The sequence below is a fragment of the Heptranchias perlo genome, chromosome 1 (assembly GCF_035084215.1).
Source record: "Heptranchias perlo isolate sHepPer1 chromosome 1, sHepPer1.hap1, whole genome shotgun sequence".
NCBI classification, from domain to species: domain Eukaryota; kingdom Metazoa; phylum Chordata; class Chondrichthyes; order Hexanchiformes; family Hexanchidae; genus Heptranchias; species Heptranchias perlo.
The window spans coordinates 131,032,926-131,043,366 of record NC_090325.1 but is presented as its reverse complement, the minus strand read 5'-3'; positions in this window follow the sequence as shown (position 1 = coordinate 131,043,366).

Here is a 10,441-nt window from a genome sequence, read left to right as displayed (position 1 = left end):
TCAGTATAATATGGATAAATGTGAGGTTATCCACTTTGGTTGTAAAAACAGAAAGGCAAATTATTATCTGAATGGTGATAGATTGGGAAAAGGGGAGGTGCAACGAGACCTGGGTGTCCTTGTACACCAGTCGCTGAAAGCGAGCATTCAGATGCAGCGAGCAGTTAGGAAGGCCTTCATTGCAAGAGGATTTGAGCACAGGAGCAGGGATGTCTTACGGCAGTTATACAGGGCCTTTGTGAGACCACATCTGGAGTATTGTGTGCAGTTTTGGTCTCCTTATCTGAGGAAGGATGTCCTTGCCATGGAGGGAGTGGAATGAAGGTTTACAAGACTGATTCCTGGGATGGCAGGACTGATGTATGAGGAGAGATTGGGTCGACTAGGCCTATATTCACTCAAGTTTCGAAGAATGAGAGGTGATCTCATCAAAACATATAAAATTCTAATAGAACTAGACAGACTAGATGCAGGGAGGATGTTCCCGATGGCTGGGGAGTCCAGAACCAGGGGTCACAATCTTGGGATACGGGGTATGCCATTTAGAACTAAGATGAGGAGAAATTTCTTCACTCAGAGGGTGGAAAACCTGTGGAATTCTCTACCACAGAAGGCAGTGGAGGCCAAGTCATTAGATGTATTCAAGAAGCAGATAGATATATTTCTTAATGCTAAAGGGATCGAGGGGTATGGGGAAAAAGCGGGAACAGGGTACTGAGTTAGACGATCTGCCATGATCATTTTGAATGGCGGAGCAGGCCCGAAGGGCTGAATGGCCTATTCTTGCTCCTATTTTCTATGTTTCTATCTTTCCATCAACTCCGTTCCCTAGCCATCCCCCCTGCCTGGTCACTGTCTGAGGCTGAACCAGATTGTTCACAACCTTGGTGTCCTATTTGACCCTGAGATGAGCTTCCGACCCCAGATCCTCTCCATCACCAAGAATGTCTATTTCCACCTCCATAAATATCACCCGTCTCCACCCCTGCCTCAGCCCATCTGCTGCTGAAACCCTCATCCATGCTTTTGTTACCTCCAGACTCAACTACTCCAATGCTGTCCTGACTGGCCTTCCATCTCCCACCCTCAGTAAACTTGAGCTCACTCAAAATTCTGCTGCCCGTATCCTTACTCGCATCAATCCCATTCACCCATCACCCTGTGCTTACTGACCTATATTGGTTCCCAGTCCAGCAATGTCTCAAATTTAAAATTCTCACCCTTGTGTTCAAATCCTTCCATGGCCTTGCCCCTCCCTATCTCTCCAGCCTCCTCCAGCCTGACAACCTTCTGAGAACCAATTCTGGCCTCTTGCGCATCCCCGATTTCCTTTGCCCCACCATTGGCGGCCATGCCTTCAGCTCTCTAGGCCTTAAGCTCTGGAATTCTTTCCCTAAACCTCTCTGCCACTGGAATGGGGCTTGAACCCATGATCTTCTGACTCGGAGGTGGGAGTCCTACCACTGAATCAAGGCTGATGCTAGTCAGTGGGGTTAATATGACGAGCATTTGATATCTGCATACCCTGTACTCTTGAGAATCCTTTCACCAGGTAAAGTTCTGTGCCCTATCCAGCTGATGCCTCCTTTCTACAGGGAAAATGATGAACATATTGCCCATATCAAAAGTAGCATCTGTCACTTGTGTGATACGTTTGAGGGCTGCATACAGGCTGATCCAGCAGATATGCCTTGTGGTGGCTTGGATGGATCTGGTAGCAGAAAAGCTTAATGCTGTGGTAACTTTCACAGCTACTGGGAGAGCTGTTCCCGTTCCAGCAATTATCTGCAGGTCAGCCTGGAGTAGATCTAATAGCTCAGTGACAGCCCTGCTTATAAAGGGAAGTCTCTTCTAATCTGCCCAGGTACAGGTTTTGGGGTTTGTAAATGCAGGTCTGGATATAACATCACAGGCAGTCATTGCACCTGCATTTGTTGTCTTATGAACACATTTCCCTCATCTAAGCCATGCAGTGTATCTAGGCTGACATTCCAGTTCAGTAGTAAGGCAGTGCTGCATTGTCAGAGGAGCTGACTTTTGGATGAGACATTGAACTGGGGCCCCGTCTGCCTTCTCAGATGGACGTAAAAGATCCCATGACACTATTTCCAAGAGCAGGGGAGTTCTCCCCGGTGCCCTGGCCAACATTTATCCCTCAATCAACATCACTAAAACAGATTATGTAGTCATTATCTCATTGCTGTTTGTGGGACCTTGCTATGTGCAAATTGGCTGCCGTGTTTCCTATATTACAACAGTGACTTCACTTCAAAAGTACTTCATCGGCTTTGGAATGTCTTGAGGCATGAAGGGCGCTATATAAATGCAAATCTTTCTTTTAAAGAAATTAGTATACTCAATACTTTGTTAGCTGCAGGTTCTTTCACAGCAATATTATATGAAAGTGTGGCAAAAAGAACATGTTAAGATGCAATAATGGCACCTTCAATAGCAAAAGAAACTAATACAGGGAGAAAATGCAATTAAACATCAACGTTCTCCTAAAAAAAAAAGTTTTGATTAATGTTGGGAACAGTAATCTAGCCTGAAGAATTCAATTTCAGAAGGCCAGGCCAGGCCAATGGATCAGTCATGCACCTTTTGGATGAATGCCTGGGGTGGAGTTTGCCAAACAATGTGAATTTCAATGTGGCACCTCACTATCAGAACTCCTTCTTCACACAGAAGCTGTCACTGGCCAACTGCTGCTTCCCTTTGGCCCCCTTTAGCCTGCTGCAAATTGTGGCACGCAGTGACTTGGGTGCGCACCTGAAACCCTAAGCCATGTGGACCACTAGCAAGGCCCTGGGTTGTCAGCAATGCCTCACAAACTCAGCACTATAGAATCACGAACAGATAGAGACCAACTCCGCCACTTGTTAATACTCTGGAGTACGGTCAATCTGTGTATTTTATTGATAGTGTGGCGCATGTGGAAACTATTGTTTTTACAACAGTAAAGCACTCCTTGTACTGTTTTTTTTACAACTAAATGCAAATAAGTGAATTTGCACTGTCATTGTTTAATTGTTAGCTCAACTGTTAGCTCTCATATAAAAACTATTTTCAGATTTCCCACCCTGCAATTAATTATTCCATAGCCAAGAAGTTTGGGTAGCAACTTGTCCCCAGTGCTTTGCTGTGATGTCAATAGTGGGTGAGAACAGTTCACCTTGACTTGTTCGGTGATTTTCTTTGTATCAGGCAAATGTCCTAGCTGGGAACTCAATGCCTGTTAATTTCTTAGGTATGGGTTATTTCCATCGTTTTGTGGCACAGGGTATTGATTCATCAACCAGCTACACTAATGAGCTAGCCTAAACTTGCAGTTTTTGAAAATTACAACTCTACAGCATAATGTATAATATGACCAGAGTAGGAACATAGGAACAGGAGTCGGCCATTTAGATCCTAGAGCCTGTTCTGCCATTCAATGAGATCATGGCTCATCTGTGACCTAACTCCATATGCCCACCTTAGCCCCATATCCCTTAATACCTTTGGTTAACAAAAATCTATCAATCTCAGATTTAAAATTAATAATTGAGCTAGGATCAACGGCCGTTTGCAGAAGAGAGTTCCAAACTTCTACAACCCTTTGTGTGTAGAAATGTTTCCTAACTTCACTCTTGAAAGTCCTGGCTCTAATTTTTAGGCTATGTCCCCTAGTCCTAGACTCCCCAACCAGCGAAAATAGTTTCTCTCTATCTACCCTAACAGTTCCCCTTAATATCTTGAAAACTTTGATCAAATCACCCCTTAATCTTCTAAATTCCAGGGAATACTACCCTAGTTTGTGTAATCTCGCCTTGTAATTTAACCCTTGGAGTCCAGGTATCATTCTAGTAAATCTACGCTGCACTCCCTCCAAGGCCAATATATCCTTCTTAAGGTGCGGTGCCCAGAACTGAACACAGTACTCCAGGTGTGGTCTAACCAGGGCTTTGTATAGCTGTAGCATAACTTCTACCCTCTTGTAATTTAGTCCTCTAGATTTAAAAGCCAGCATTCCAATAGGCTTTTTGATTATTTTCTGTACCTGTCCATGACATTTTAATGATCCATGTACATGGACCCCCCCTAAGTCTCTTTGGACCTCCACTGTTTCGAGCTTTTCACCATTTAGAAAGTACTCTGATCTATCCTTTTAAAGTCCAAAGTGGATGACCTCACACTTGCCTACGTTGAAATCCATTTGCCACAGTTTTGCCCATTCACTTAATCTATTAATATCTCTCTGTAATTTTATGCTTCCATCTACACTGCTTACAATGCTGCCTATCTTTGTGTCATCGGCAAACTTGGATATGTGCTCTCTATCCCATCATCTAAGTCGTTAATAAATACAATGAATACAGTGAAGCCCCAACATAGATCCCTGTGGGACACCACTAGTCACATCCTGCCAATTTGAGTATCTGCCCATTATCCCTACTCTCTGTCTCCTGCCGGTCAGCAAATTTCCTAACCAGGTCAATAATTTGCCCTCAATCCCATGAGCTTCAACTTTAGCTAACAGTCTCTTATGAGGGACTTTATGGAATGCCTTCTGGAAGTCCATATAAACAACATCCATAGACATATGTTGAGGGAATTAAAAGAATACATATTAGCCTCAATTTTCCAAAAAGCCATAAACCTGACAGAAGGTGTTTGATACAAGATCTGCACACACCCAACTGGTAGTGTGCGGACCCCACACTTAGTTCCAGTATCAGCACCATAAACATAAATTTTGGTTACATCTACTAAGATTTGTTCAGTGAAATGTGAAGAACAACTTTCACATACCTGATGTTGTTTCTCTTCTCCACTACAAACCGTCTTCTTAAACCCCTCTCCCCTGCCCCCTCCACTCTCATCTCCAACAACAAGTGCGAGGAGCTCATGGACTTCTTTGTTACTAAGATTGAGACCATCTTCAGCTGCCTCCCTTCCACTAGCCTACCAAGCCAAACTTCCCCTAAGGTACCCCCTGCACTAGCCCTGAACCCACAACTTTATTTAGTTTCTCTCCTATCTCTCCTCATGCCCTCTCCAAGCTCATCTTGTCCATGAGACCCACCTCCTACTCCCTTGACCCTATTCCCATCAAACTTCTGACCACCCAACTTCCCTTCATGGCCCCCATGTTACCTGATATTGTTAATGGTTCCTTCCCCTCAGTTACTGACCCTCTCCTCTTCAAATCTGCCATCATCACCCCCTCCTCAAATAACCCACCCTTGACCCTTCTGTCCTTGCAAGCTACTACCCCATCTCTAACCTCCCTTTCCATTTCAAAGTCCTTGAACGCCTCCCAAATCCATGCCCATTTTTCCCTCAACTCCATGTTTGAACCCCTCCAATCACGTTTCCAGCCCTGTCACAGCACTGAAACAGGACTTATCAAAGTCATAAATGACATCCTATGTGACTGTGACTGTGGTAAACTATCCCTCCTCATCCTTCTCGACCTGTCTTAGCCTTTGACATGGTTGATCACATCATCCTCCTCCAATGCCTCTCCTCCATTGTCCGGCTGGGTGGGACTGCGCTCGCCTGGTTCCATTCTTATCTATCCAGTCGTAGTTAGAAAATCACCTGCAATGGCTTCTCTTCCTGCTCCTGCACTGTTACCTCTGGAGTCCCCCAAAGATCTATCCTTGTCCCCCTCCTATTTCTCATCTACAAGCTGCCCGTCAGTGATATTATTCAAAAACACGTCAGATTCCACAAGTACGCTGACATCACCCAGCTCTACCTCACCACCACCTCCCTCGCACCCGCTACTGCCTCTGATTTGTCACGCTGCTTGTCCGATATCCAGTATTGGATGAGCAGAAATTTACTCCAATTAAATATTGGGAAGACCGAAGCCATTGCCTTTGGTCCCCACCACAAACTCCGTTCCCTAGTCACCGACTCCATCCCTCTCCTTGGCCACTGGCTGAGGCTGAACAAGATATTTCACAACCTTGGCATCCTATTCAATCCTGAGCTGAGATTCCGACCCCATATCCTCTTCTTCACCAAGACCGCCTACTTCCACCTCCGTAACATTGCCTGTCTCCACCCCTGCCTCAGCTTATCTGCTGCTGAAACCCTCATCCATGCCTTTGTTACCTCCAGGCTCAACTATTCCAATACTTTCCTGGCTGGCCTCCAACCCCACACCCTCCGTAAAGTTGAGCTCATCCAAAACTCTGCTACCTGTATCCTAACTCACACCACGTTCCATTCACCCATCGCCCCTGTGCTCACTGACCTACATTGGTTCCCGGTCCGGCAACGCCTCGATTTTAAAATTTTCAACCTTGTTTTCAAATCCCTCCATGGTCTCACCCCTCCCTATCTCTGTAACCTCCTCCAGCCCTCCAACTGCACTCCTCCAATTCTTGCCTCTTGCGCATCCTTGATTTTCATCACTCCACCATTGGCGGCCATGCCTTCAGCTGCCTAGGTTCTAAAGTCTGGAATTCTCTTCCTAAACCTCTCCACCTCTCTACCTCTCTCCTCCTTTAAGACTCTCCTTAAAACCTACCTCTTTGACCAACTTTTGGTCACTTGTCCTAAAATCTTCTTATGTGGCTCGGTGTCAAATTTTGTTTGCTTACGCTCCTGTGACGTGCCATGTAATGTTTTACTATGTTAAAGGTGCTATATAAATGCCAGTTGTTGTTACTAAATAATAAAACTGCCCCTCGGATAGCTTGGAAAAGCCAACTTCCCGGTCCCAGTATGACACTGTTCGATTATGCGGGTGTGTGCTAAAAGTGTAACCAATATCAAGGAATTGTTTTTACGCAATGTATGTATCATGAAATATATTTAGTATGTAATTGTACAAATTATAAGTCTGTACCAGGGACTTTTACTGGGGATCGCCACAGACACTCAGTATATTAAGGTGATTAGCTTGGGGGATGTGTATTGTAGACCCACAGCCCACTCTTTATTTGAGACATGACGTGGAGATGCCAGTGATGGACTGGGGTGGACAAATGTAAGGAATCTTACAACACCTGGTTATAGTCCAACAGTTTTATTTGAAAATCACAAGCTTTCAGAGCTTACCTCCTTCGTCAGGTGAGTGAGTGAAGGGTTCACTCACTCACCTGACGAAGGAGGTAAGCTCCGAAAGCTTGTGATTTTCAAATAAAACTGTTGGACTATAACCTAGTGTTGTAAGATTCCTTACATTTATTTGAGACGACTGGGAACGGGCATGCCGTCTTCTCCCAGAGAGGTTAAGTGCTCAGCAAGGTAGCATCACTAGCCCATTCTCTTGATGAGGTTAAATGCCTTGCCATTGTCTCAGCCCCCGGAGAGATCAAGTGCTCAGCAAGGTAGCATCACTAGCCCATCCATATAGATGAGGTTAAATGTCTTGCCATTGTCTCAGCAAGTCAATGCTGTCAGGTCAGGTGCCGGACCATCGGGATCCCTTTTGTCAAGCTGATGGACTGAGTCTGGCCTCTCTATCTGTGCTGAGGTTCGAGGATTTCTTGACATTCACCTGAGGAAGGAGGAAGCCTCCGAAAGCTTGTGATTTTCAAATAAAATTGTTGGACTATAACTTGGTGTTGTAAAATTGTTTACAATTGTGCTGAGGATGTTTAGTTAGCTCACCACAGGACTTCCTGCTAAACAGTGTATAAAGACACAGCTCAAACAAAGGTTCAGCGTAGAGGATCCCTCAGGAATGGCAGACTTGGTTTGTTAAGGTGGACGTGTTGGCAGGAGCCCAGATCTACCATCCAATTGAAAGTTGCAGCTATAAAACAAAGCCTTCTCTAACCATCTGAGTAGTCTCGTAACTGAAGAGTGCACTACTGAGTAATAGTAGAAGGAAATTTACAGCAGATGTGATGCATTCTATTAATATAGAGGCAATAATTTCCTGGTAAACATAGGATTTCATAAATAGGCATCAAAGATTGTTTAAAAAAAAGAATTTTGTCCAAATTTCAGTGCAGAATGAGTGAACAATCTCTCATCTTCTGGCTGGAGGGTTGGAAGAAAGGAAGAAGTCTGCAGAATGCGGGATCCAAGAGGATGGAGGCTGTGAGGACTGCGAGAGGCGAGAGGCAGGACACGTGCTCTACCCAAAGTGGAAGCGGGTAATATATCTCCAGTTTCTAGTCTGTAAACTGCTGCTTAAACACTGAGTGTATTAAACTGTTCTTCTTAATAAAGTTCGTGCCACCATAACCAATTGGGGTTGACTCGAATCTTTCAGAACTGGGAAGTGAATAGCCGAGCAGGGGCTCCCTAAGACCATATATATATTCCCAATAGTACTCAGTCACACAAAGCAGATGTCCAGGTTTCGATCCCTGGTCTGTGCTGTGTTAGTCAATCTCAGTCGGATCAACACTATTGGTGTCAGCGTTCCTCGGCTGAGGAAGGGAATAATCTACCACAGATCCTGCTGTAGATCATTAATCAGGGACTCCTGTTGGGAGATGTGCATGTGTGAATATTGACACTCAAATACGAAGAATGGTCACTTGGTTGAGGTGCTGGAAAGCTTCTCACACCTTTGGAAGCACATCTATCGAGAGTCAGCATCTCCAGGAGGGAAGAGGAGAACATTGGAAAGAAATAGAACAAAAATTATCTATTGTATCTTGTCAATTATATTAATCACATGGGTATACAATCTTTATACATTTTGATGTCAGTGTAGGGTAAATCCAGCAAAACCACACTCCTAGCGCAGAGCCTCATTTGGCAGTGTGGGTCGAAGAGAGGATTAACAGTAGTGCTCATTCTCTAACTGGCACTCCCATTGATCAAGGCTGGGAGCACAGAACTGCTGAATTTACTTCTATGTTCCTTGCCCTAGGACATAAAATCATCCTAAAAATTAAAGTTTAAAAAAATGTTTGTTTTTATAGCCAAGTCAGGAACGTATAAGTTAAAAGCTAAAAATACACGCAGGGAAGTGACTTCACTACATGAATGAAAAGATTGTTAAGTGATTTTAACTTAGCAATGTATTAGAATGAAATTCCTTTGTCAGGTATTTTTATGAGGGCGCTTTCATGATCCAGCACTTCCAGGGAGCATGCCTCAGGAAATTGAAGTCATTATTGACAGAAAATCTCAGGTTGTGCGTCTACCACATCGTAGGATGTATTCCCTGTGAGTGTTGGGTCACAGAATGGTTCCCGTAAAGCCTTAATTAAAATAGCATCCAGAAGAATTTCATCAGCTAACACAGCACAGCAGGACTTCACCCTGCATGTAAGTGTCGAGTTTCAGGATTTTTTGACCATTTTTCCACAGAAAGGATTTGAAAATAAAGATTTAATTTTAATATTTTTATGAGCAAAAAGTATTCTCATAATTTTTTTTATAAAGACACCTAGACCAAAGGTGGTTAATATAACAAAATGGGAGTTGTTTCTACCAGAGTCTTTTCTTTTTTATTCGTTCATGGGATGTGGGCATCGCTGGCGAGGCTGGCATTTATTGCCCATCCCTAATTGCCCTTGAGAAGGTGGTGGTGAGCCGCCGCCTTGAACCGCTGCAGTCCGTGTGGTGAAGGTTCTCCCACAGTGCTGTTAGGAAGGGAGTTCCAGGATTTTGACCCAGCGACGATGAAGGAACAGCGATATATTTCCAAGTCGGGATGGTGTGTTACTTGGAGGGGAACGTGCAGCTGGTGTTGTTCCCATGTGCCTGCTGCCCTTGACTTTTTAGTTGGCAGAGGTCGCGGGTTTGGGAGGTGCCGTTGAAGAAGCCTTGACGAGTTGATGTTGTGCATCCTGTGGATGGTACACACTGCAGCCACGGTGCGTCAGTGGTGAAGGGAGTGAATGTTTAGGGTGGTGGATGGGGTGCCAATCAAGCGGGCTGCTTTGTCCTGGATGGTGTCAAGCTTCTTGAGTGTTGTTGGAGCTGCACTCATCCAGGCAAGTGGAGAGTATTCCATCACAATCCTGACCTGTGCCTTGTGGATGGTGGAAAGGCTTTGGGGAGTCAGGAGGTGAGTCACTCGCCACAGAATACCCAGCCTCTGACCTGCTCTTATACCCACTGTATTTATGTGGCTGGTCCAGTTAAGTTTCTGGTCAATGGTGACCCCCAGGGTTTTGATGGTGGGGGATTTGGCGATGGTAATGCTATTGAATGTCAAGGGGAGGTGGTTAGACTCTATCTTGTTGGAGATTGTCATTGCTTGGCACTTGTCTGGCGTGAATGTTACTTGCCACTTGTCAGCCCAATACTGGATGTTGTCCAGGTCTTGCTGCATGCAGGCTCGGACTGCTTCATTATCTGAGGGGTTGCGAATGGAACTGAACACTGTGCAATCATCAGCGAACATCCCCATTTCTGATCTTATGATGGAGGGAAGGTAATTGATGAAGCAGCTGAAGATGGTTGGGCCTAGGACACTGCCCTGCGGAACTCCTGCAGCAATGTCTTGGGGCTGAGATGATTGGCCTCCAAC